Raw genomic sequence first — 24348 nt, forward strand, 5'->3', positions numbered from 1 at the left:
TGCGCGCGGCGCTGGGGCGGCCCGTCTACGAGACCCTGAGCGTGCGCGCCGCGCACCTGCTGCGCCAGCTGCCCGCGCGCGTGCTGATGACGCTGCGCCGCCTGCTGCGTCTGCCGCTGCGCGACGTGCTGCGCGCCGACCCCAGCCTCGAGCCGCTGCTGCGCAGCTTCATCAACGCACCCGACAGGCCCGTCACCTGCGCGCCCGGCCAGGGCGTCGCCAGCGACGGCACCTGCCGCGACAAGTGGAAGCGGCACACCAGGTCCTTAACCACCTACCTACAACTACGTGTGCCTGTACACTAGAGAGGGGCAAAGTCGTTCATTCTTGGGAACTAGTTCACTGGTCATCGCTCTTTTTTGGGAACTTCATATTTACTCGTTCACTGTTCATTGTGCTTGGTATATGGTTCTTATAAAAATTAGTAGCATAGGTGACTGAAGATGGATGGCACCAAGAGGGGGCACTTGCCTCCCACCCTGAAGTACAGAGTGTTTATTCATAACAGAATTCTCACACATTTGTAATTTTCGTGATTCTGCAAAACATCTCGTTTAGCCAACTGTAGCGTTATGTGGCTGATCGCAGTGAAATAATATAAGGTGGCGCACTAAAAACCGGCCCCGAGTACAGACTGCTCGCCAATTACGCAGGATTTGTTGACCGCTGGCAACGGCCTTGCCGCAGTGGATACACCGGTTCCCGTCAGATTACCGAAGTGAAGCGCTGTCGGGCGCGGCCGGCACTTGGATGGGTGACCATCCGGGCCGTCATGTACTGTTGCCTTTTTTCGGGGTGCACTCAGCCTCGTGATGCCAATCGAGGAGCTACTCGACCGAATAGTAGCGGCTCCGGTCAAATAAAACCATCATGACGACCGGGAGTGCGGTGTGCTGACCACACGCCCCTCCTATCCGCATCATGAGCTGAGGATGACACGGCGGTCGGATGGTCCCGATGGGCCACTTGTGGCCAGAAGACAGAGTGCTTTTTGTTGACCGCTACGGGCAGAATAGATAAACATGTAATAATTAGGCAGTGAAGAAATAACAAATAAGCTAGTGCAAACATTTTCGAAACAATAGATGACGATTGGTAAGCGACAATGAGCAGTCTAGTACTCGGTGCCGATTTTTCGTGCGCCACACTGTACCACTGAAATAATATTGTAGGAGCTATCATATTCCCTTTACAAAATGTGAGATTATTCACTCGATTACGAAGCGCTGGCTTCATTCGGTTGTAAGTCGGTCTGCCTTCCATAACAGTGAGCATGCTCTTTTACCTTGGATCAAAGAAAGACGGAAAACGGCCGCTCGTGTGCCGACGTCCTTTGATTTTGTAACAACAACAAAATCTTGCCTTTTTACAACTATGTCTTGTGCTGTTTATCGAAACACTGAAGAAAGCTGATACGCCGTTTTATTACCTTAAAAGATGTACGTATTACACACTACGTAATTTTTATGTAGTCTACGTAATTATAAAATACGTCTCAATCATTTTAATTACCGATCGTGGACGCTGAATAGAATACGAAAAGAACCAGACTTTCAGAGTTCAAAAAAGGTGTCAAACAGATCTAGAATGGGCGTGCGAAGCGAATGAAACGAACAACAACAACTCGATACTGAACTATGAGGAGTCGACAGTGGAACTGCGACGAGTGGCCACGCGAAGAATGACGAGTACGGCCGAGCGAGACCGAGACAGACGGGAACGGGACCGAACCTGGAACGACACCGGCCGATGTGCCGTTCGGGAACGAGACCGACAATTTCCCGTTCCCTGGAACTACAAGTAGACAGCCGCGTCCGAGACCGAGACAGGCGGGAATGGGACCGAGGCTGGAACGAAACCGGCCGACGTGCCGTTGCGGGAACGAGACCGACCGTTTTCCGTTCCCGGAAACTATAAGTAGAAAGCCGCGACTAGGGTTCCTAGATAACAGAACGCAGCATGTCATTCTCAATGGAGAGAAGTCTTCTGAAGTAAGAGTGATTTCAGGTGTGCCGCAGGGGAGTGTCGTAGGACCGTTGCTATTCACAATATGCATAAATGACCTTGTGGATGACATCGGAAGTTCACTGAGGCTTTTTGCAGATGATGCTGTGGTGTATCGAGAGGTTGTGACAATGGAAAATTGTACTGAAATGCAGGAGGATCTGCAGCGAATTGACGCATGGTGCAGGAAATGGCAATTCAATCTCAATGTAGACAAGTGTAATGTGCTGCGAATACATAGAAAGATAGATCCCTTATCATTTAGCTACAAAATAGCAGGTCAGCAACCGGAAGCAGTTAACTTCATAAATTATCTGGGAGTACGCATTAGGAGTGATTTAAAATGGAATGATCATATAAAGCTGATCGTCGGTAAAGTAGATGCCAGACTGAGATTCATTGGAAGAATCCTAAGGGAATGCAATCCGAAAACAAAGGAAGTAGGTTACAGTACGCTTGTTCGCCCGCTGCTTGAATACTGCTCAGCAGTGTGGGATCCGTACCAGATAGGGTTGATAGAAGAGATAGAGAAGATCCAACGGACAGCAGCGCGCTTCGTTACAGGATCATTTTGTAATCGCGAAAGCGTTACGGAGATGATAGATAAACTCCAGTGGAAGACTCTGCAGGAGAGACGCTCAGTAGCTCGGTACGGGCTTTTGTTAAAGTTTCGAGAACATACCGTTACCGAAGAGTCAAGCAGCATATTGCTCCCTCCTACGTATAATTCGCGAAGAGACCATGAGGATAAAATAAGAGAGATTAGAGCCCACACAGAAGCATGCCGACAATCCTTCTTTCCACGAACAATACGAGACTGGAATAGAAGGGAGAACCGATAGAGGTACTCAGGGTACCCTCCGCCACACACCGTCAGGTGGCTTGCGGAGTATGGATGTAGATGTAGATGTAGAAGTGAACTATGAAAGACCGTTCCATAGAATTCGTTCCTCGCTCGTTCCGTTCATCTTGGTGAATTGTTCTGTTGGACCCGTTAGTTAGCTAACGACCCATCTCTACTACACACACGTTCCATGTAGCGCATAAGAGGCCCCTGTAACGTAGCAGATACGTTACGTACCAATATATAAATGTATCCTCATCTAGTTTTCTTTCTACTTACATTTAGTTATAATAATACTAAATAGAGGCATGAACAAAATTTACAGAGAAATATTTCACGCCATCCATAAGAGGACGTGAAATAAACTATTTATTTTGAATTCAAGTTAAAGTAAGAGGGAGCAATTGAAATAATACTAGGCAACCGGACGACTCCGTTAGTGTAAGAACCGAAAAACAGCCGCTAGCCTGCATCTCGGTAGTGTACATGGGTCCACACGGAGAACGCTGGTTAGCCTGCTAGTCAAGGTGTAACACAGCCATTAGAAGTAGAACGTCATGAGCGCTCTGTTAGCTTTATAGTCTTTCTCACACGGTTTTACAGAAACTACAAACTAAACTCCGCCCGAACAGGCCCAACAGAACCGACCGGTCGCCGTGTCATCCGCAGCCCACAGGCGTCACTGAATGTAGATATGGAGGAGCATGTGATCAGCACACCGTTCTCCCGGCCTTATGTCAGTTTACGAGACCGCAGCCGCTACTTCTCAATCAAGTAGCTCCTCAGCTTGCCTCACAAGCGTGCACGCCGCTTGCCAACAGCGCTCGGCAGACCGGATGGTCATCCGTCCAAGTGCTGGCCCAGCCCGGCAGCGTTTAACTTCGGTGATCTGACGGGAACCGGTCTTACCACTGCGGCAAGGCCGTTTTACAGAAACTATTCATTAAAAAATTTGTTTTTTTTTTCTTTTGCGTTACATATAGGTTTCTACATCAGCTTCATGGAGAACCGTCCATAGTTATTGTGATACTCTCACACAAGTCAGACGCTGCGCGAAATTCGACAAAGTTTGCAATGAAAAACATGGGTCGCTATGGTTTCACGCTTGGTGCATATTAAACCATATGTTGCTCCGAATGCAGTTTAGCTAAGATGCTGAATTTTTCTTTAGACTTGGGAGGAGGTTTCTATCTCATAACATATCTCACATTTCCTAAACCGTTCGAGATATCGATACGAGAGTTTGGCAGGTGATAGTACGCAAAGATGAAAGTATTTTGTTATATGCTTAACATACGGAGCTTTCTTATGTACGTCGATGTAGCCGAAGCTACAGTTTTCATTTTATTTTCTTCAACCAGTATTATAACTTTTAGCTAGTGAAAAGAAAATTTGCTAGTATGAAAATAAACGTGAAATTTCTCATCTTATGTTACAGCAAACCGACACAAGGAGGTTTTCTGTAAGATATTGACCACTCTGGTCACTTATTGTTTGTTTAATAAGACACTCTGTTTCAAGATTCTATCGCAATAGCTACTGCAAGATGAGTTTCTGCAATTTATACGCTGTGTTGGCGAAAAGCAAAATTATACCGGTGAACAAGAGAAATATAACCGTTCCTCATAACTAATGAAACTTTTTTGAAAGAGAAATGGTTAATAACTCAAACACAAAAAAGTCGCCAATTCTGTACCAATTTTGCTGCAATCGTGTAACCCATCGTATTTTGAATAGTGAACAACCGGAACAGACATTTACCAAAGGATTTTCTCCCTGTATTTCAGCTTCGAAATCTGAAAATAATTCGCAGCATCACCTTAATTATTTCTAATGTTTTAAAGATATATTATATATTTTTATAATCTATTTTAAATTTAATGCATAGTTTCCAGTGATTCATAAGGTAATGATGATCATGTTTTTATAACATTGTCATCAACAGATACACAACCACCAAATTCGTTGTTTCTTATAGAACAATAATGCCCTTCTGCCGCAAAGTAGAACTAACCTAATTACTCTTTCGTTACTCTGACGCTGTGAACACTCTGACGAGTTGCAGAACATAGCAGGATTCTGCACAACTGGCTACAGAATTGGCGATGTATTTTTCTCTGAATTGTTAACCATTTATCTTTTGAAGACGCTTCACAAGTTATGAGGAATGCCTTCATTTCTCTCTTTGACAGGTTCAATTTTGCTTTTTTGTCATAACTCATCTTGCAGTAGCTATTGTGACAGAATCTTGAAACAGAGCGTCTTATTAAACAAACAGTAAGCAACATCATTGTGTCGGCTTGCTGTAACAAAAGTACTTTCACGTTTATTTTCATACAAGCGAATTTTCTTTTCACTTGCTATCGATGACTTTTTAAAAATTACAATATTGGTTGAAAAAATGAATAAAAACTTTAGCTTCGGCTATATCGACGTAAATAAGCAAGTTCCGTATGTTAACCATTTGGTAAAATACTTTCCTCTTCGCATATTATCACCTGCCAAAATCTCGTATCGATATTTTGAACGGTTTAGGAGATAAGAGGTATGTTATGAATATTTCAGTCTTGCGCGTGTGGTCGAAGTGCTACATAAATTACATTTTCTCGAGATTGGAGACAGAGACCACCTCGCAAGTCTCAAGAAAAATCGACCCATATTTTTCATTGCAAACTTCTCTAATACTGCGCAGCGTCTTACTTAAATGATAATATCATAAAAAGTATGGCCATCAACGAAACGATAGGCACTTCACTTTGAACATGATATACGAAGCTATCACTAATGTGAAAATCATTTTTTTTTATTAGTTTCTGTAAAATCGTTTAGGGAAGATCCCATGGCGTGCGCCTCGATTCCGTTAGCACAGCACGCCGAAATTTTGGCAACCACATCATCTTTTTGGGACTCGATAGTGAAGGAGGCGATTGAGATTCGCTCGACGACCAATTTATTAATAGAGAGAGTGGTTTCAACCTTGATAAGTCATGGAATCCGGCACTTTGTGTAATAAACTCACAAAGACGCCGTCAGTGCAGCTCATAATAATATATCGACATGCCAACACAGATCGACTGCGGAGTCATAGATGTAACTCGCGCATTGTGCACGTCTCTGCCGCCGATCAACGTCTCTGGCGCATTTCCATCTGTGGCCACATTCGCAGTTGCGCGGTACACGAGTACAAAGGGACGAAGTGAGCACTGTAGCGGTAGTTTTGCTGCTCACTCTGAAGATGGCTGAATGTTATACACCCGAAATATTAGAAGAAGATGGAGAATTCTTGCGGCTGCACACCCGAAACTTAATGGAACAGTCTTTGCGCCGCCAAAACCTGAAGATTCACATCAAAGATAGTCTCGTTCATTCTGGCTTACCGGCAGCCATGAGACTGCAACGATCGGCGGTGGCACCCGGCTGCCATTTTGTGCTGCCTCATTAGGTACACTGGGATCAGACCCCTCGCATTTGGATCCACTGTGCAAGTGGCCCGCTTTCTTTCTGTGCGTACCCTACATATTTAACCCAGCGAGTCGCTTAGAGTAGGAAGGCGAGAGTGAAGTCAGCCCACTAGCGACTTCTACTTTAGAACGCTCCAACACCTTTGCTGGTGCCCCTCCACTGAAAATACGCTTCCGCACTCGTGATCACAGCAGATGTAACCGCTTTTGGAACTGAATGAAAACGCACGAGTTGGATCAGGGAAATCTGATCGATTAGGTATTGTCCTCAATTACCTTCTTTAGGTCACAAATAAAATAAACAGTCCCTAATCTATAGGCTTAAGAACTCCTGGGACTATTTTATGTTTTTGTGCGATACCTCGATCTATTGTAAGCAGACCAGTACGAGGATTCCACTTCGCCATAGCCGTTCTGCGCGATTTTAATCTGACGAGAAGGTCTACTACCTACGTGGAGATTCTTCAAGAACAATCGAGATATTTCTTGCGCTACTGCACAAACGACACGTACTGAGGTGACAAAAGTCATGGGATTCCTACTGATATTTTGTAGAACCTCCTTTTGCCTGGCGCAGTGCGACAACCCGAAGTGACATGTACTTAACAAGTTGTTGGAGGTCCCTTGCAGAAACACCGAGCCACGCTGCCTCTATAACCGTCCATAACTGCGAAAGTATAGTCGATGCTGGATTTTGTGCACGAACTGATCTCTCGATTATGTTCCACAAACATTCGATGGGATTCATGTAGAGCGATTTGGTTGGCCAAACCATTCTCCCGAATTTCCAGAACGTTCTTCAAACCAATCGCCAACAGTTCTGGTCTATTGACAGGACACACTACCATTCACAAAAATTCGATCGTTGTTTGGAAACATGAAGTCCATGAATGGGTGCAAATAGTCTCCAAGTAGCCGAACATAGTCATTTCCAATCAATGATCGCCGGCCGGTGTGGCCGAGCGGTTCTAGACGCTTCAGTCTGGAACTGCGCAACCACTACGGTCGCAGGTTCGAATCCTGCCTCGGGCATGGATGTGTGTGATGTTCTTAGGTTAGTTAGGTTTAAGTAGTTCTAAGTTCTAGGGGACTGATGACCTCAGCTGTTAAGTCTCATAGTGCTCAGAGCCATTTGAACCATTTTTTGAACCAATGAATGATCGGTTCAGTTGACCAGAGGACCCAGTTCATTCCATGTAACCACAGCTCGCACCATTATAGAGCCGCCACCGGCTTACTCCGTGTCCTGTCGACAACTTGGGTTCATAGCTTCGTGAGGTCTGTGCCACACGTGAAACCAACCACCAGCTCTTACCAACTGAAATCGGGAGTCATCTGACCAGGCCACAGTTTTTGAGTCGTGTCAAACCGATATGGTCTCGAGCCCAGGAAAGGCGCTACAGGCGATGTCATGCTATTAGCACAGGCATTCGCGTCGGTCCTCTGCTTCCATACCCCATTAATGCCAGATTTCATAGCACTGTCCAAACGGATATATTCGTCGTACGTCCCATATTGATTTCTGCGGTCATTTCACGCAGTGTTGCTTGTCCGTTAGTACCGACAGCTCTACACATACGCTGCTCCTCTCGGTCGTTAATCGAAGGCCGTTGGCCTCTGCGTCGTCCGTGGTGAGAGGTGATGCCTCAAATTTGGTATTCTCGGCACGCTCATGACACTGCAAATCTCGGAATACTGAATTCCCTGACGATTTCCGAAATGGAATATCACGTGCATCTAGCTTCGCGTTGAGTCTGTTAGTTCCCGTCGTGCAGCCGTAATCACGTCGGAAAACTTTTCACATGAATCACCTCAGTACAAAGGACAGCTCCACCAATGCATTACCCTTTCATACGTTGTGTACGCAATACTACCGCCACCTGCATATATGCATATCTCTAACCCACGTCTTCTGTCACCTCAGTACGTGTCGTTTGTGCAGTAGCGCAAGAAATATCTCGATTGTTCTAGAAGAATCTCCACGTAGGTAGTAGACCTTCTTGTCAGATTAAAATCGCGCAGAACGGCTATGGCGAAGTGGAATCCTCGTACTGGTCTGCTTACAATAGATCGAGGTATCGCACAAAAACATAAAATAGTCCCAGGAGTTCTTAAGCCTATAGATTAGGGACTGTTTATTTTATTTGTGACCTAAAGAAGGTAATTGAGGACAATACCTAATCGATCAGATTTCCCTGATCCAACTCGTGCGTTTTCATTCAGTTCCAAAAGCGGTTACATCTGCTGTGATCACGAGTGCGGAAACGTATTTTCAGTGGAGGGGCACCAGCAAAGGTGTTGGAGCGTTCTAAAGTAGAAGTCGCTAGTGGGCTGACTGAGAGGCAGGTCACGTAGATGCGCTAGGCAAAAATGTTCATTTCAGATGTAATATAGTATTTTCCGAATACTATCGCTTTTCAGGCACTGTTTCGAGTGTCCGATACACCATCTGAGCAACGAGAGGCTATTCCTCAAATATTACACGCAGTAACGTGCACGAGTAGAAAATGACTCTGAATGTGGGTACTGTTGTGGTTGGCAGGAGAGCCAACACCGTGTTACTAGAGGAGGCCGAAATGCACGCGATTTAGCTCACGCAGGCTGGCGTGAGGTCTGGAACAGGACAAGGAAATTAGAATTTAGAAAAATGGACGTAGCTGATGGAATACTTAACTTTAATCCATTAATGATGAACGTCGCTCTTGATGGTACATGATCCACAATATCAATAGTAACTGAATATGGCGCCTTGCTAGGTCGTAGCAAATGACGTAGCTGAAGGCTATGCTAAACTATCGTCTCGGCAAATGAGAGCGTATTTTGTCAGTGAACCATCGCTAGCAAAATCGGTTGTACAACTGGGGCGAGTGCTAGGAAGTCTCTCTAGACCTGCCGTGTGGCGGCGCTCGGTCTGCAATCACTGACAGTGGCGACAAGCGGGTCCGACGTATACTAACGGAACGCGGCCGATTTAAAGGCTACCACCTAGCAAGTGTGGTGTCTGGCGGTGACGCCACATTCCTCCCCCGCAAATCGGCGCACGGTCGTGTTATAAGGCTTCTGCCCGGCGTGGGGAGGACCCCATGTTGACGTATGCGACGAGGTGGGGAGCCTAACAACAGGCGAGGCTGTGCCACCCGCACCCTGCCATTCGGACCGCGGGGAGCTAGGAAACGCCTGAAAACCTGCTCCAGGGTGCACGCCAACATGCGGTGTATGCGCCCGTAGAGAGACAGGAGGGACCGAAGGGTCGACCTCCATCGGGCCGGGGCACCCGACGGGCAAAGACGACACATGGTCCGTAGCGGGCAAGAGTTCCATGTCGGAGGACAACTGGTCCCGGGAAGCGATCGGCGGCTCGTGACCCAGGGAGGCGCCCGGCGGTTGCAGCGAAGCGTCCACTGCGGGCGTCGCCGGCGGGAGAACAGGCGGCGGCGGCGGCGCGTCGCCATGGGGCAAAATGGAAGGCAGCGTCGGTAACACCTGGGGCTGAGGCGAGCCAGTAGATGGGTCCCCAGGGCGCTGACCGGACGGCACCGTCGCTGAAAGCAGACGGCGAGCGGCAGATCCCGTGCGACGACAGAGGCGCAGATGGTTTAGATGCCGGCGCACCTCACCAGAAGCCCCCAAAACCAGATACATAGCGCGTCCGAGGCAGCGAAGAATGCGCCCTTCGAGACAACGCCGTGAACCTCGGTAGTGGCGGTAGTAGACAACGTCGCTCGGGGCAAAAGCAGGTGTCTGCCGCTGCGCAGGAACCTGATGCAGCGGGTGTAGCAAAGACATCAAGGTTCGATGAGGGCGACCGTGGAGCAACTCAGACGGCGAGCGACCATCTCGGGGCTGAGAGCGATACGAGGACAAAAAGAGCAATAACGCGTCCTCCCGAGAATGCGACTCTTTTAACTTCAACATCTGTGACTTGAAAGTCCTGGCCAATCATTCAGCGGCACCGTTTGACTGTGGCGAAAACGGCGCGGACGTCAGATGTTGAATACCATTGGCCTTGCAGAATGACTGAAATTCTGCGGACATGAATTGTGGGCCATTGTCGGAAACAATAGTCTGTGGAAGACCTTCCATGCAAAAGATAGCAGATAACGCATGGATGGTGGCAGATGACGTCGTGGAAGACATCCGGACAACAAAAGGAAAATTACTGAATGAATCTACCACAATCAACCATCGAGCATTCCAGAATGGACCAGCAAAATCGATGAGTAAGCGTTGCCAATGGGAAGTGTCTTTTGGCCATGCAAAGAATTTCCGTGGTGGTGCTGATTGTTGTTCGGCACACACCATGCAAGAAGAGCACATGTTCGTAATCGCGGAATCGATTCCGAACCAAGTACAGTGCTGATGAGCAAGTTGTTTCGTTCTCACTATACCCCAATGTCCTTGGTGGAGAAGCTGTAAGACAGAGGACTGTAACGAACGTGGGACCACGACCCTGGACTGATCATTATCAGAACGCAACAGCAAAACACCACGTCGAACAAAAAGTCTCTCCTTGTGAGCAAAAAATCGGCGAACCAACGGGTCCCCGATCCGTGACTTTGACAAGGGCCATTGCGTAACATCAAAACGCAGAACGGTAGCAAGGACAGGGTCGGCAGCTGTGGCTGTAGCTACACGACGAAAATAAATCGAAAACGATACGACCACGTCATCGGTTTCCGCATCAATGAAATCATGAAACTTTGTAACACCAAATACGAGAGACAATGCTTCTTTCTCGATCTGTGAATAATTTCTTTGCGCAGACGAGAGCAATTTGGACGCAAAGGCAATAGGGCGATCGTGCGATCCATCTTTGTGCGCAAGCACAGCACCGATCCCGAAATCCGATGCATCCATCATCAACAAAAGGGGCTTCTGGGGATCGAATGGCGTAAGGCAAGTATTGGAAAGCAACGCCGATCTCAACTGGTGAAAGGCGCGTACGCATTCCATTGTCCAGATGAACGGAACACCTTTACGGTGTAAGCGATGAAGCAGAGCTGAAATGGAAGAGGCATACGGCACATATCTGTTATAGTAATTTATTTTTCCCAGCACACTCTGTAGCTGCTTCAAATTCTGCGGCGAAGGCAAGTCTTGTATGGCACGAAGGTGCATGGGACTGGGATGTATGCCTTGGGCATTGAGTACATGTCCCAGGTATGGCAAGTCACGAGCAAAAAACACACATTTGTCCTTCCGCAAGCGAAGACCATTTTGTCGCAAGACCTGAAATAATGTTCTGAGATGGGCTAAATGTTCTTCTTCCGTCTTTCCGGAGATCACAATATAGTTTGCTGCAGTAGGGACCGACACACAAATAGTTTGTAGATATTGCTGAAATAATGCAGGGGCGGATGCACACCCGAATGGCAGTCATCTCAATTGATACAACACAAGATGCGTGTTAATCACCAAAACGCGCTGGGATTCTTCGTCCACCGGTATTTGCAAGTACGCATCTGCGAGGTCCAACTTCGAAAAATATTTACCCGGGCACAGTTTGTCAAAAAGATCTTCCGGGCGGGGTAAAGGAAAAGTTGCAATCACTAGTTGTGGATTCACTGTTGCCTTGAAGTCCACACAAAGTCTCAATTTTCCCGAAGGTTTTGGCAAAATTACTAACGGTGATGCCCAGAGAGAAGCCTGCACACATTCAATTACACCTTGTGATTCCAAATCGTGTAATGTTTTTGTGACCTCATCACGCAATGCGTGGGGAACTTTGCGCTCTCTGAAAAATTTCGGTTGCGTGTTTACTTTCAGTTCCAAATGTGCTTTATAGTTCTTAGCGCAACCAAGGCCCGGTACAAAAATGTCTGCAAATTCTTCACATAGACGAGAAACACTCTCAGAAGGCACAGTCTGGTTCACTGATAGGACCTGATTTACTACAGACAAGTTAAACAACTGAAATAAATCGAAACCAAAGAAGTTCACTGCAGAAGAAGAACGGAGGATGTAAAATGACACAAGTTTTGTTTGTCCTTTGTATGTTGCAAGAAGGCTGCACTGTCCTAACACAGGGATCTCTTGACCTGAATAGCTAGTTAACTTAACATTTGCGGCACGCAATGGAGGTGTGCGCAGCAGTTTGTAAGTGCCTTGATTGATCAGTGAAACTGCAGCCCCGGTATCGAGCTGGAATGGTATCACTTTGCCGTTAATGTCCAAGTCCACAAAAAGTTTATTGTCCTGCTGATGACAAGAGCAACTGTCTCGTGCAACGTGAACTGACACTGGTACAAAATCACTTGCGACTTGACGGGAGTTCCGGTGATGTCAATGCACACTATTTGTGGGACAAACACAGTCACTGTTAGAGAGAGTGGCACTGGGTGGAGTGGAATGAACTACATGAATTTCCATGGGCGAAGTTTCGCGAGCCTGAGTATCCTTGGTTCGATTCCGATTCTGGCGCGAAGCAAAGGGCCTGGAATGGTTTTGAGCTTCTGATCTGAGCTTTTTCTGGCAAACACTCTGAATATGCCCTTTTTTTATTACAATAAAAGCAAATAGCTTGGCGTGATGGGCAATTCTCACGCGAATGTCTAGTAGCGCACTGCAGGCAGGATTTTAGCACTGCATTTGCTTGCTGGCGGGGCACACGTGGCTGAGAGCCTGGCAGCAGCGGTGCGGACGGGCGCGAGGGCTGTTTACTGCTCCGTGCAGCTCGCCCGGCGGGCCAGTTAACCTGACACATGGCTGGTGAAGTTTCAAAGTCAAGTGTGTCCTGCTGATCCAATATGTCCATCACTTGTTGAAGGGAGGGACTGACTAGTTTCAAAATCTGTTCCCTTATACGAACATCAGAAACGTTCTGTGCAATTGCATCACGTACCATAGTATCTGAATAAGGGAGTCCACATTGACACTCAAAAGCACAATCCCTAGTAAGGCCTTCCAAGGTTGCAACCCACTCCCGATTAGTCTGACCTGCCGTACGTTTTGTACGAAAGAAGGTATACCGTTTGGCAACTACATTGACTGATTCTTTGAAATATGCATCTAATGGAGACAAAATTTCTTCGTAGGACAGAGTTGCTACGTCGTGTCGGGGAAATAATTTGACTATCACACGGTATGTGTTCACCCCAACTGATGATAACAAAAAAGGCTGCCGCTCATTACCTTGAATTCTGTAGGCGGCGAGATGGAATCCAAATTGGCGTGACTACTTCATCCAGCTTTCCAGTGCAGCATGAAAAGGTCGAAAAGTTGGTGCAACTGCGTGTTGTGACTGCATGTTGTGACTGCGTTAGCAGTGGAGCGGCGGCTGCCGCATCGTTTTGCATTGCACGTTGACCCTGGACGAGCTGTCCAAGGGCATCCAGTAATGCCTGCGTCTGCTGATTCTGTAAGTGATAAAATTCGGACAGTACATCTGGAGATTGTGGCGAAGCCATTACACGAGTAAAGCAGGGCAATATCGATAAGAACGCGGTTTTGCCTCGTCGCCAATGTTGTGGTTGGCAGGAGAGCCAACACCGTGTTACTAGAGGAGGCCGAAATGCACGCGTTTTAGCTCACACAGGCTGGCGTGAGGTCTGGAACAGGACAAGGAAATTAGAATTTAGAAAAACGGACATAGCTGGTGGAATACTTCACTTTAATCCATTAATGATGAACGTCGCTCTTGATGGTACATGATTCACAATATCAATAGTGACTGAATATGGCGCCTTGCTGGGTCGTAGCAAATGACGTAGCTGAAGGCTATGCTAAACTATCGTCTCGGCAAATGAGAGCGTATTTTGTCAGTGAACCATCGCTAGCAAAGTCGGTTGTACAACTGGGGCGAGTGCTATGAAGTCTCTCTAGACCTGTCGTGTGGCTGATAGTGGCGAGACGCGTGTCCGACGTATACTAACGGACCGCGGCCGATTTAAAGGCTACCACCTAGCAAGTGTGGTGTCTGGCGGTGACACCACAGGTACAAGTATCATTTCCAACTGTGATGGTTATTAAAGCGACGGTAGGCGGATGGGTAAGTGCTTTCGGCACGTGACTTAGCGCCTGCAAGATTTCTGATGGTTGCATCTTCGAAAGATTAAATACGCAGGTGACCGGCTGGTAGCGTGATGAAAATACTGAACACCGATCCTTTATTAGGGTTTATTATCCGCAGACGAGAAAGAGTGTAGTTTAGTATCATTATTGAAAGATCTGCGAGGCAGTACAAAAATGATCAATTCGAGTGAAAGTTATTCACATATTATTTTTCCTTGTTGTTACTGTGTTCAAGTACAAAGGGTCTGAGATAGATTTCTGGAGTTCTAGAAATGGCTAACGTGAGTAAAGCTTCCCTTCGTAGTCAGTACGTGATTTGTAAGAAGAATTATGTTTAACATGCGGATGGAAATATCACACAAGGCACGTAAGTGAACGCGTTCTCCTGATGCCACTGCCTTTCTTGTGCTCTCGTCATAAACAATAGGTGCCAAACGCCACTGTAACTGTCAGTCCACCGCTATTTTAACTGCTGGTTTATTAGTGGGCAACCGTCTCTCAATTACTTTTGAAGGTTATTGCATTTCTGTTATTTTTATTCGTGGCTAACCAGCCCTGCTTCCCAGCATACCTTAATATAATTATGATTTGGTTACGAGTGCGCTTTAGCGGGGCTTTCCTTGAGTGCCTTTTAGACGAGATGGCGAAATTGCAGGGTTTGCAGCGGTAGCGGGAATTCACAAACATGAGGTGGCTGTTGACATACTGCCCGCCCTGGTAAGTGAAGAGAGTGGCATCTGTTCTCTCAAGTACCTGGTCACCGGCGTCCAACCGATACGATCCAAACACTTTGAAATTAAAATGAGCATTCTACCAGATACCGACATAGTCAAGCGGGATTGATAAATACATTTGATAATCCTTCCACGCAGAGGCCCTAGACTCGCTACCTCTACCTTGCTGTTGCATGTTGCTCAGAACCGAAGGCAAACGTCGGGGCATCAAAGAGCATACCACGTCACACGAATGCTGCCGACAGAAGTCAATCGTTCACTTACAATTGCGCTTTTAAGCGATGAAGATAGCCTGCGAGAAAGCCAGAAGTGAAGATTATCACAACAGGAAACGACGCGACACAGTATTTAGGGGAAAAATGGAGCACATTAAAGGAGTGTAGGCCACAGTCAGCAGTGAAGGAAATTAAAAAGAAAAGAAAAACTATACTCGCAGAATTACCGCGGAAGACATTCATTGTGTCTTCGAAGAGAAGTAATGCTGGCAGTGAGCTTTCTACATTGTATTCTTTTTTGACAGACTTCCGTTCACCAGTGGCATGGAATCGTAGAGTAGCAGATATATTCTCGGAAGCAGTAACTGCTTTCCTCATCCAAGTACCATGATTTATTACACTACTGGCCATTAAAATTGCTACACCACGAAGATGACGCGCTGCAGGCGCGAAATTTAACCGAAAGGAAGAAGATGCCGTGATATGCAAAAGATTAGCTTTTCGGACCATTCACACTAGGGTGGCACCGGTGGCGACACTTTCAACGTTGGGATACCTGGTGAAACGTTGTTGTGATGCCTCGTGTAAGGAGGAGAAATGCGTACCGTCACGTTTCCGACTTTGATAAAGGTCGGATTGTAGCCTATCGCGATTGCGGTTTATGGTATCGCGACATTGCTGCTCGCGGCGGTCGAGATCCAATGACTGTTAGCAGAATGTGCAATCGGTGGGTTCAGGAGGGTAATACGGAACGCCGTGCTGGATCCCAACGGCCTCGTATCACTAGGAGTCGAGATGACAGGTATCTTATCCGCATGGCTGTAACGCATCGTGCAGCCACGTCTCGTTCCCTGAGTCAACAGATGGGGACGTTTGCAAGACAACCACCATCTGCACGAACAGTTCGACGACGTTTGCAGCAGCATGGACTATCAGCTTGGAGACCATGGTTGCGGTTACCCTTGGCGCTGCATCACAGACAGGAGCGCATGTGATGGTGCACGAACCTGGGTGCAGGAATGGCAAAACGTCATTTTTTCGGATGAATCGTGGTTCTGTTTACAGCATCATGGTGGTCGCATCCGTGTTTGGCGACATCGCGGTGAACGCACATTGGAAGCTTGTATTCGTCATCGCCATACTGGCGTATCACCCGGCGTGATGGTACGGGGTGCCATTGGTTACACGTCTCGGTCACCTCTTGTTCGCATTGACGGCACTTTGAACAGTGGACGTTACCTTTCACATGTGTTACGACCCGTGGCTCTACCCCTCATTCGATCCCTGCGAAACCCTACATTTCAGCAGGATAATGCACGACTGCATGTTTCTGGATACAGAAAATGTTCGACTGCTGCCCTGGCAAGCACATTCTCCAGATCTCTCACCAGCTGAAAACGTCTGGTCAATGGTGGCGGAACAACTGGATCGTCACAATACGCCAGTCACTATTCTTGATGAACTGTGGTATCGCGTTGAATCTGCATGAGCAGCTGTACCTGTACATGCCATCCAAGCTCTGTTTTACTCAATGCCCATTCGTATCAAGGCCGTTATTACGGCCAGAGGTGGTTGTTCTGGGTACTGATTTCTCAGGATCTATGCACCCAAATTGCGTGAAAATGTAAATGACATGTCAGTTCTAGTATAGTATATTTGTCCAATGGATACCCTTTATCACCTGAATTACTCGCTTGGAGTAGCAATTTTAATGGCCAGTAGTGTAATCTCCATTAGGAATTGATAATTATCCTTACTCATCCCAGGATGGTTCCTTTGAAAGGGCACGGCCGATTTCCTTCCTCGTCCATCCCTAATCCTATGAGACCGATGACCTCGCTGTCTGGTCTCCTCCCCCAAAACAACCCAACCTTACTCATCCGTAATTACATTCAAAATGGGTATTGGTCCTTTTCTTTTCTAAGAAATGCCAAGCTTCTCTACTCCTCCTGTCAGGTCATCCATTTTTTCCAGCGACCATGACCATTTTCTATTTTTCGGCTTGTTCACTCTCTTTGTATAGACTACAGAGAAAGGATGAAATCCCGGTTTCCTAACAGAACTCGACGCCATGCAGTACTGACATATTCTTTGTACCACGTCAAACTGCATGCGACTTTCCCCGTTCATGCTTTCTTGCGCTTTAAGGAACGTATATATATGGGCACTAAGTACCAACTACTACTCTTCCTGACATACGGCTCGAAATACCGAAAAGAGGTTTTCGGTAAATACACGGAAGTGACAAAATTCATGGGCTGCCTCCTATCATCGTGTTGGATCTCCTTTTGCCCGGCATAGTGCAGCAACTCGACGTCGCATGGACTCAACAAGTCTTTGGAACTCCCCTACAGAAATACTGAGCCATGCAGCATCTGTAGCCTTCCATGGATTTTGTGCTCGAAATGATCTATCGATTATGACCCATAAATGGTCGAGAGGATTCGCGTCAGGCAATATGAGTGGCCAAATCGTTCATTAGAATTATCCAGAATGTTCTTCAAACCAATAGTGAACAACTGTAGCCTGGTGATAAGGCGTACTGTCACCCATAAAAATTCCATCGATGTTTGGGAACATTAAGTCCATGAATAGCTCCAAATGGTCTCCAAATAGACTAAAATAACCATTTGCAGTCAATGATCGGTTCAGTTCCAGGGGGCCCAGTCCAGTCCACAAAAACGCAGCCCTTACCATCATGGAGCCAGCTTGCAAAGTGCCTTGTTGACAACCTGGGTCCCTAGCTGCGTGGGGTTTGGGCCACACTCCAACTCTACCGTCGTGTCTTACCAGCTTCAATCAGGACCCTTCTGACCAGGCTACCGTTTTCCAGTCTTCTAGGGTCCAACCGATACGGTCACGAGCCCAGGAGAGGCGCTGCAGGTGATGTCGTGCTGTCAGCAAAGGCACTCGCGTCGGTCGTCTGCTGTCATAGCCTGTTAACGCCAAATTTCGCCGCACTATCCTAACAGAGACGTTCCACAGCGATTTCTGCTGTTATTTCATGCAGTGTTGTTTGCCTCTTAGCTGTAACAACTCTATGCAAACGCCATTGTCCACTGCGTTGTCCGTGGTGCGAAGTAAGGTCTGAAATTTCGTATATTCGGCACTCTCTTGATATTGTCGTTCGCAGAATATTGAATTCCCTAAAGTTGGAAACTTTTTCACATGGTTCACCTGAGTACAAATGACAGCTCCCCAATGCACTGCCCTCTTGTACTACCGCCATCTGTATATGTGCATATCGCTAAACCATGACCGTTGTGATAGTACACACAGACAGGGCCTTACTGAAGGAATGACCAAGGCGCAGACAGAGAAAGGACTTAAAACCCAATTGGAAAAAGACGGTATGAAAATCAGCCAGGAAAGATAGGCGAGTTTCCCACCAATCATATTCCAGTGTTTGCCTACGAGGAGAAGCTTTTCTCCGACCTGCGACAGTATACTTATGCTGTTCTCACAGACCGACTTTAACACTGTTATTTTGTCCGACTAGAATCATAAAGAAATGTCTACTACCGAGCAAACGTCTGTCATTAACATCGTTTGTATGGCAACAGTGCACTTTGTTCACACAGCTGTTGTCTGCACAGCACGTTTACGTTCAATAATTGAAGTCTTATTGCTACTTGGCTACAGTACTGTTGGATCTCAACGGTCGGGGAGTAGGGTTACCATACGTCGCGGATTTCGCGGACAGCCCGCGATTTTATGCTCGAAGACGGGTCTCCTGGACAAAGAGGAAAATGTCGGCGAAAAAAGTGGCTAGTAAGTAAAAAAAATTTTTTCGTAAGTTTTTGCCACTGGCCTCCGATCAAGAGTTTCATAACTCGTGCAAACTTGACGATAGCCGTTGAAACCTGTGCTGATATTCCGTGTCACTTCAGAATCACTCGGCTATTTTCAGAACAGACTGTGGAAGCAGTGTAATAATCGATTCTTTGCGATTGTTTCAGTTTTCCGCTGTTGGCGTACAACGTCTCTGCTGTCGGTATCTGTTATTCTTTGGTCGTGTAAAGTTAACATTCAGCTGTGCGAAGTGTACTGGTTTAAAGCATAAAGTGAAAGATATATATCAATTGTAGCAGCATGATTGTGTACATGTTAATAATGTGTGTTCAATGCATTAACTAAAAAGTTATTTAATGTCAATTGCAATTCATTTTCTTCATCATCGACCACTCCTTTATAGACACGATTAATGCTTGGATTAATTTTCCATGTTAATTAAAACTCCTTTGCTGATAGAATTACTGTTTGAATTATGGTAATTTGGCTGACCTGCAGAAACGTGGAAGGACATTGATGATTCCAGTTTTCAACCACATCTTCATAATTACTCTGTAAAGTAATGATGAGGATTCAACTGAAATGCAAACCAATGGTCACTTGCACAGCATATCGGTCCGTGTTTCAACCACATCTTTATAATCACCGAATTTTGTCCTTGATTTTCGTCCTTGGATTATGGCAACCCTATCGGGGAGGGATTCTGAAGCAAATATATCACTTGATCGTACGTTTCCTGTTTTGTAAGACCAAGGATTGGACGCCACGGTGAAGGAAGTACAAAACGTGGAGTATATATCCAATGTACATGCCCCAGCAACCAGTGCTATCGCTGCTGCCAAGCTTTGGTTGATAAAATCTTTCTTTCTTTCTCGGGGCCTTTGTCCCGCTACAACGCAAGGTCGGCTCTGTTATTACGGCATTGGCAGTGTTAATTACAGAGGGTGGCCGGATGCCCTTCCTGACGCCACCTCGAACCCCCTGGGACGGAAGTAGTGTACCCCAGCTGTCTAAGTTTAGTGTAAGTCATGAAATAGTGCGAACGTTTCCAAATGTCTGTGAGTGGTGTAACTGAGGCGGAACGTGGGGACCAGCCCAGTATTCACCTAGCGGGATGTGGAAAACCGCCTAAAAACCACATCCATGCTGGCCGGCATACCGGCCCTCGTCGTTAATCCGCCGGGCGTATTCGATCTGGGGCCGGCGCGCCCACCCGAGTCCAGGAAGCAGGGCATTAGCGCTCTCGGCTACCCTGGCGGGTCTTGGTTGATACAATCTGCGTTGTAAATAGTAAAGAATTCGAGAATAAGCCTTCTGCAGCTGATTAATAATATTGCCGAAATGTTAATCGATGTGCCTATAGACAGCTATACTCTGTTCATCTCTACTCAACCGAGGTGCAGGTGGCGCATAGGGTAGCGTGGCCGGCAGATGTGCAGGTGACAAGGCACTCGTAGAGAGAGCGGTAATGACAGAGGTTGCTGCCGGGCACTGTAGGGGAAATGCCGACCACTAGAGGGGAATGCCATTCTAAACTGCTCACATTTTTTTGTAAATATTAAGCGGAATCCCTACACGCCTACACTTGCATTGTGGCCACTCAAAGAGATCTACTGTCACATCTGCTTTGGTAAGTCTAAAAAGAGTTCAACAAAAGCAGCGTTTTATATTCACCTGATTTGTTAACCATTTATTACTTTCAGAGAAGCGTCAGGAGTGACGAATTTTGAGTAAAACCTACACATTCCTCTTGTTGCCATGTTAAAATTCGCTTCTTTTGTCAAAAGACAGAGAAGCTTACACAATTTCACCTCACTATTGTGTTGTGCAGACACAACTGGGAGAAAATTCTGAAACAGTGGTTTATTAAGTTTATGAAATGAGGAATTTTGCAGAAGTAAGGTAATAGCTTATGAAAAAGCACATCCTCAGTATAAAAATAAACTTGTAATGTCTTCATTTATGTTGTTCCAAATCCATAGCATTTCTCGGTTCACCAGCTATCAATGGCCCTTAAAAATTACATTCTTTCATCGAAAAAGTCTGCAGTTAGTGGAATGCCACAGTAGATAATGAATGATGATTATGTTTGGTTTGTGGGGCGCTCAACTGCGCGGCCATCAGCGCCTGTACAAAGTCCCAATTTTTACACAGTCCAATGTTTAACGCAGTCCAATCTAGCAACTATCACGAATGATGATGATGATGAAATGATGAGGACAACACAAACATCCAGGCCCCGGGCAGAGATACTAAAGCCCGGCTGGGAATCGAGTCCAGGACTCGGTGATCCAGAGGCAGCAACGCTAGCCACTAGACTACGAGCTGCGGACGTAGATAATGAAGTTTTGCGCAATAGCCATATGGTGTGCTATCAATTGCCAAAATTTCCTTGCGATATTTCAAACCGCTTATGAAATATGAGGAATGTTGTAAGATATTCCACTCTGGCTTCATCGCTATCATCCGCACTGCAAATGAGTGCGTTAAATCCGATCAGTTTTCTCGAGATTTGTGACAGATAGAGACGTCCACCCAAGTCTAAAGTAAAATTCAATATGTTAACTAAATTTTATGTGCAGCAACATATTATGTAATATGCATCAAACGGAAAGTCATAGAGATCCCTATTTTTCATTACACACTTTTTTCGAGTTTTGCACAGTGTCTTGCATGTACACTACTGGCCATTAAAATTGCTACAGCAAGTGAGAAGTCCAGATGATAAAGGGTATTCATTAGACAAATATACTATACTAGAACTGACATGCCATTACATATTCACGCAATTTGGGTGCATAGATCCTGAGAAATCATTACCCAGAACAACCACCTCTGGCCGTAATATCGGCCTTGATACGCCTGGGCATTGTGTCAAACAGAGCTTGGATGGTGTGTACAGGTACAGCTGCCCATGCAGCTTCAACACGATACCACAGTTCATCAAGAGTAGTGACTGGCGTATTGTGACGAGCCAGTTGCTCGGCCACCATTGACCAGACGTTTTCAATTGGTGAGAGATCTGGAGAACGTGCTGGCCAGGGCAGCAGTCGAACATTTTCTGTATCCAGAAAGGCCCGTGCAGGACCTCCAACATGCGGTCGTGCATTATCCTGCTGAAATGTAGAGTTTCGCAGGGATCGAATAAAGGGTAGAGCCCCAGGTCGTAACACATCTGAAATGTAACGTCCACTGTTCAAACTGGCGTCAATGCGAACTAGAGGTGACCGAGACGTGTAACCAATGGCACCCCATACCATCACGCCGGGTGATACGCCAGTATGGCGATGACGAAGACACGCTTCCAACGTGCGTTCACCGCGATGTCGCCAAACACGGATGCGACCATCATGATGATGTAAACAGAACCTGGATTCATCCGAAAAAATGACGTTTTGCCATTCGTGCACCCGGGTTCGTCGTTGAGTACACCATCGCAGGCGCTCGTGTCTGTGATGCAGCGTCAAGGGTAACCGCAACCATGGTCTCCGAGCTGATAGTCCATGCTGCTGCAAACGTCGTCAAACTGTTCGTGCAGATGGTGGTTGTCTTGCAAACGTCACCATCTGTTGACTCAGGGATCGAGACGTGGCTGCACGATCCGTTACAGCCATGCGGGTAAGATGCGTGTTATCTCGACTGCTAGTGATACTAGGGCGTTGGGATCAGCACGGCGTTCCGTATTACCCTCCTGAACCCACAGATTCGATATTCTGTCAACAGTCATTGGATCTCGACCAACGCGAGCAGCAATGTCGCGATACGATGAACCGCAATCGCGATAGGCTACAATCCGACCTTTATCAAAGTCGGAAACGTGATGGTACGCATTTCTCCTCCTTACACGACGCATCACAACAACATTTCACCAGGCAACGGCGGTCAACTGCTGTTTGTGTATGAGAAATCAGTTGGAAACTTTCCTCATGTCAGCACGTTGTAGGTGTCGCCACCGGCGCCAGCCTTGTGCGAATGCTCTGAAAAGGTAATCATTTCCATATCACAGCATCTTCTTCCTGTCGGTTAAATCTCGCGTCTGTAGCACGTCGTGGTGTAGCAATTTTAATGGCCAGTAGTGTAAATATCACAATAACTATGACCATTAACGAAATTGTGGGCACATCGTCGTGAAGCTGATACATAAAGTTTTAAGCAACGCAAAAACGATTTTTTTTTTTACCAAATAGTTTCTGTAAAATCGTTTGAGAGAGACTGCAGGGCGTACGCCTTGATTCTGTTATAGCCGGCCGTCCGAAAGGGGGCAAACACAGTCGGCCTACCTTCCAAACGAACGAACGAACTCGCCGTATGCTCTGTCATTGTTCATCCGCTGTATTGCTCAATCATAACGTGTAAGACAACTGTAAGTAGGCTCTACTTGTGTTTTACGTAGTTTGTTTTTATTGTACCATGAATGAAACTCTTGATACATGTAGCACCAAAAGCCTAAATTTTCTCTGCTGATCACTGTGCCAAACGCTTGTCCCACCCAGTTCTTGTGCCACGTCTCAATGGTCAGTTGTTTGTGCCGCCGTTAAACACACACACAAAATTTGCTAAATCTGCATGGAAAAAAACTGTCGGAAGGTAGTCATACTGGGGGGGGGGGGGAGGGGAGAAGGGGGGGGGGGAATTACACCTTTCGCCGTTCTGTCAAGTGAGTAGGAACACCCCAGTAGAGTTCTGCACGAAATTTTGTTACTTGTTCAAACCTCTTAACTCTTATATCGACACAGATGATGAAGCAAATTTATCTCTTAGTGGAACAATTTACTTTTTTACCGTATTTCAATCCTCTTGAAAAGACAAGTATAGTCATATAACACTTGTCGCTTCGAAATTTTTCGCAGAATTATCTGAGAAATGTTATTTCTCTTCCTGAATCAAGTGCTGAGCACTTACTTTGAAACAATTTTTATAGTACTAGATATAGTTTATTTGTACCATTGTAGACATTTTCAGTACATGGATGCCGTTTTTATTTTGTTTTAGATGAGGGAGATTCTGCGAGCGGCAAAGAATATCTGTTACCATAGAATGTCTGTTACCTCCGAAACTGAAAGAAGAAAATAGATAATTGAGTAATGAAAGGAAAATGAATTCTTTAAGGAATCTGAAGAAATGTTTGTGTTGCATTGTAAGAAGTAAGAAAAATGAAAAGACTGTTCTGTGAGAAATGAAATCGTTTGTCCAAAGAAGACATTACTATTTCTACATTCTCAAATGTGTTTTTGTAGCTGCAACATCGAACTTTCGCACTCACAATAAAATATTTAGTTGTTTGAAAA

At 46.1% G+C, this 24348-nt stretch overlaps 1 long non-coding RNA gene and 1 pseudogene across 1 annotated transcript; both read left to right on the forward strand.

Annotated features, from left to right (window-relative positions):
• LOC124622592 lies at positions 1–24348 on the forward strand. Its single transcript, XR_006980656.1, has 2 exons — positions 1–262; positions 24053–24348. It is a non-coding gene; the product is annotated as an uncharacterized LOC124622592 (long non-coding RNA).
• On the forward strand, positions 669–786 carry LOC124560677 (annotated as a pseudogene).

Source organism: Schistocerca americana, chromosome 1 (assembly GCF_021461395.2).
Source record: "Schistocerca americana isolate TAMUIC-IGC-003095 chromosome 1, iqSchAmer2.1, whole genome shotgun sequence".
Lineage (NCBI taxonomy): Eukaryota > Metazoa > Arthropoda > Insecta > Orthoptera > Acrididae > Schistocerca > Schistocerca americana.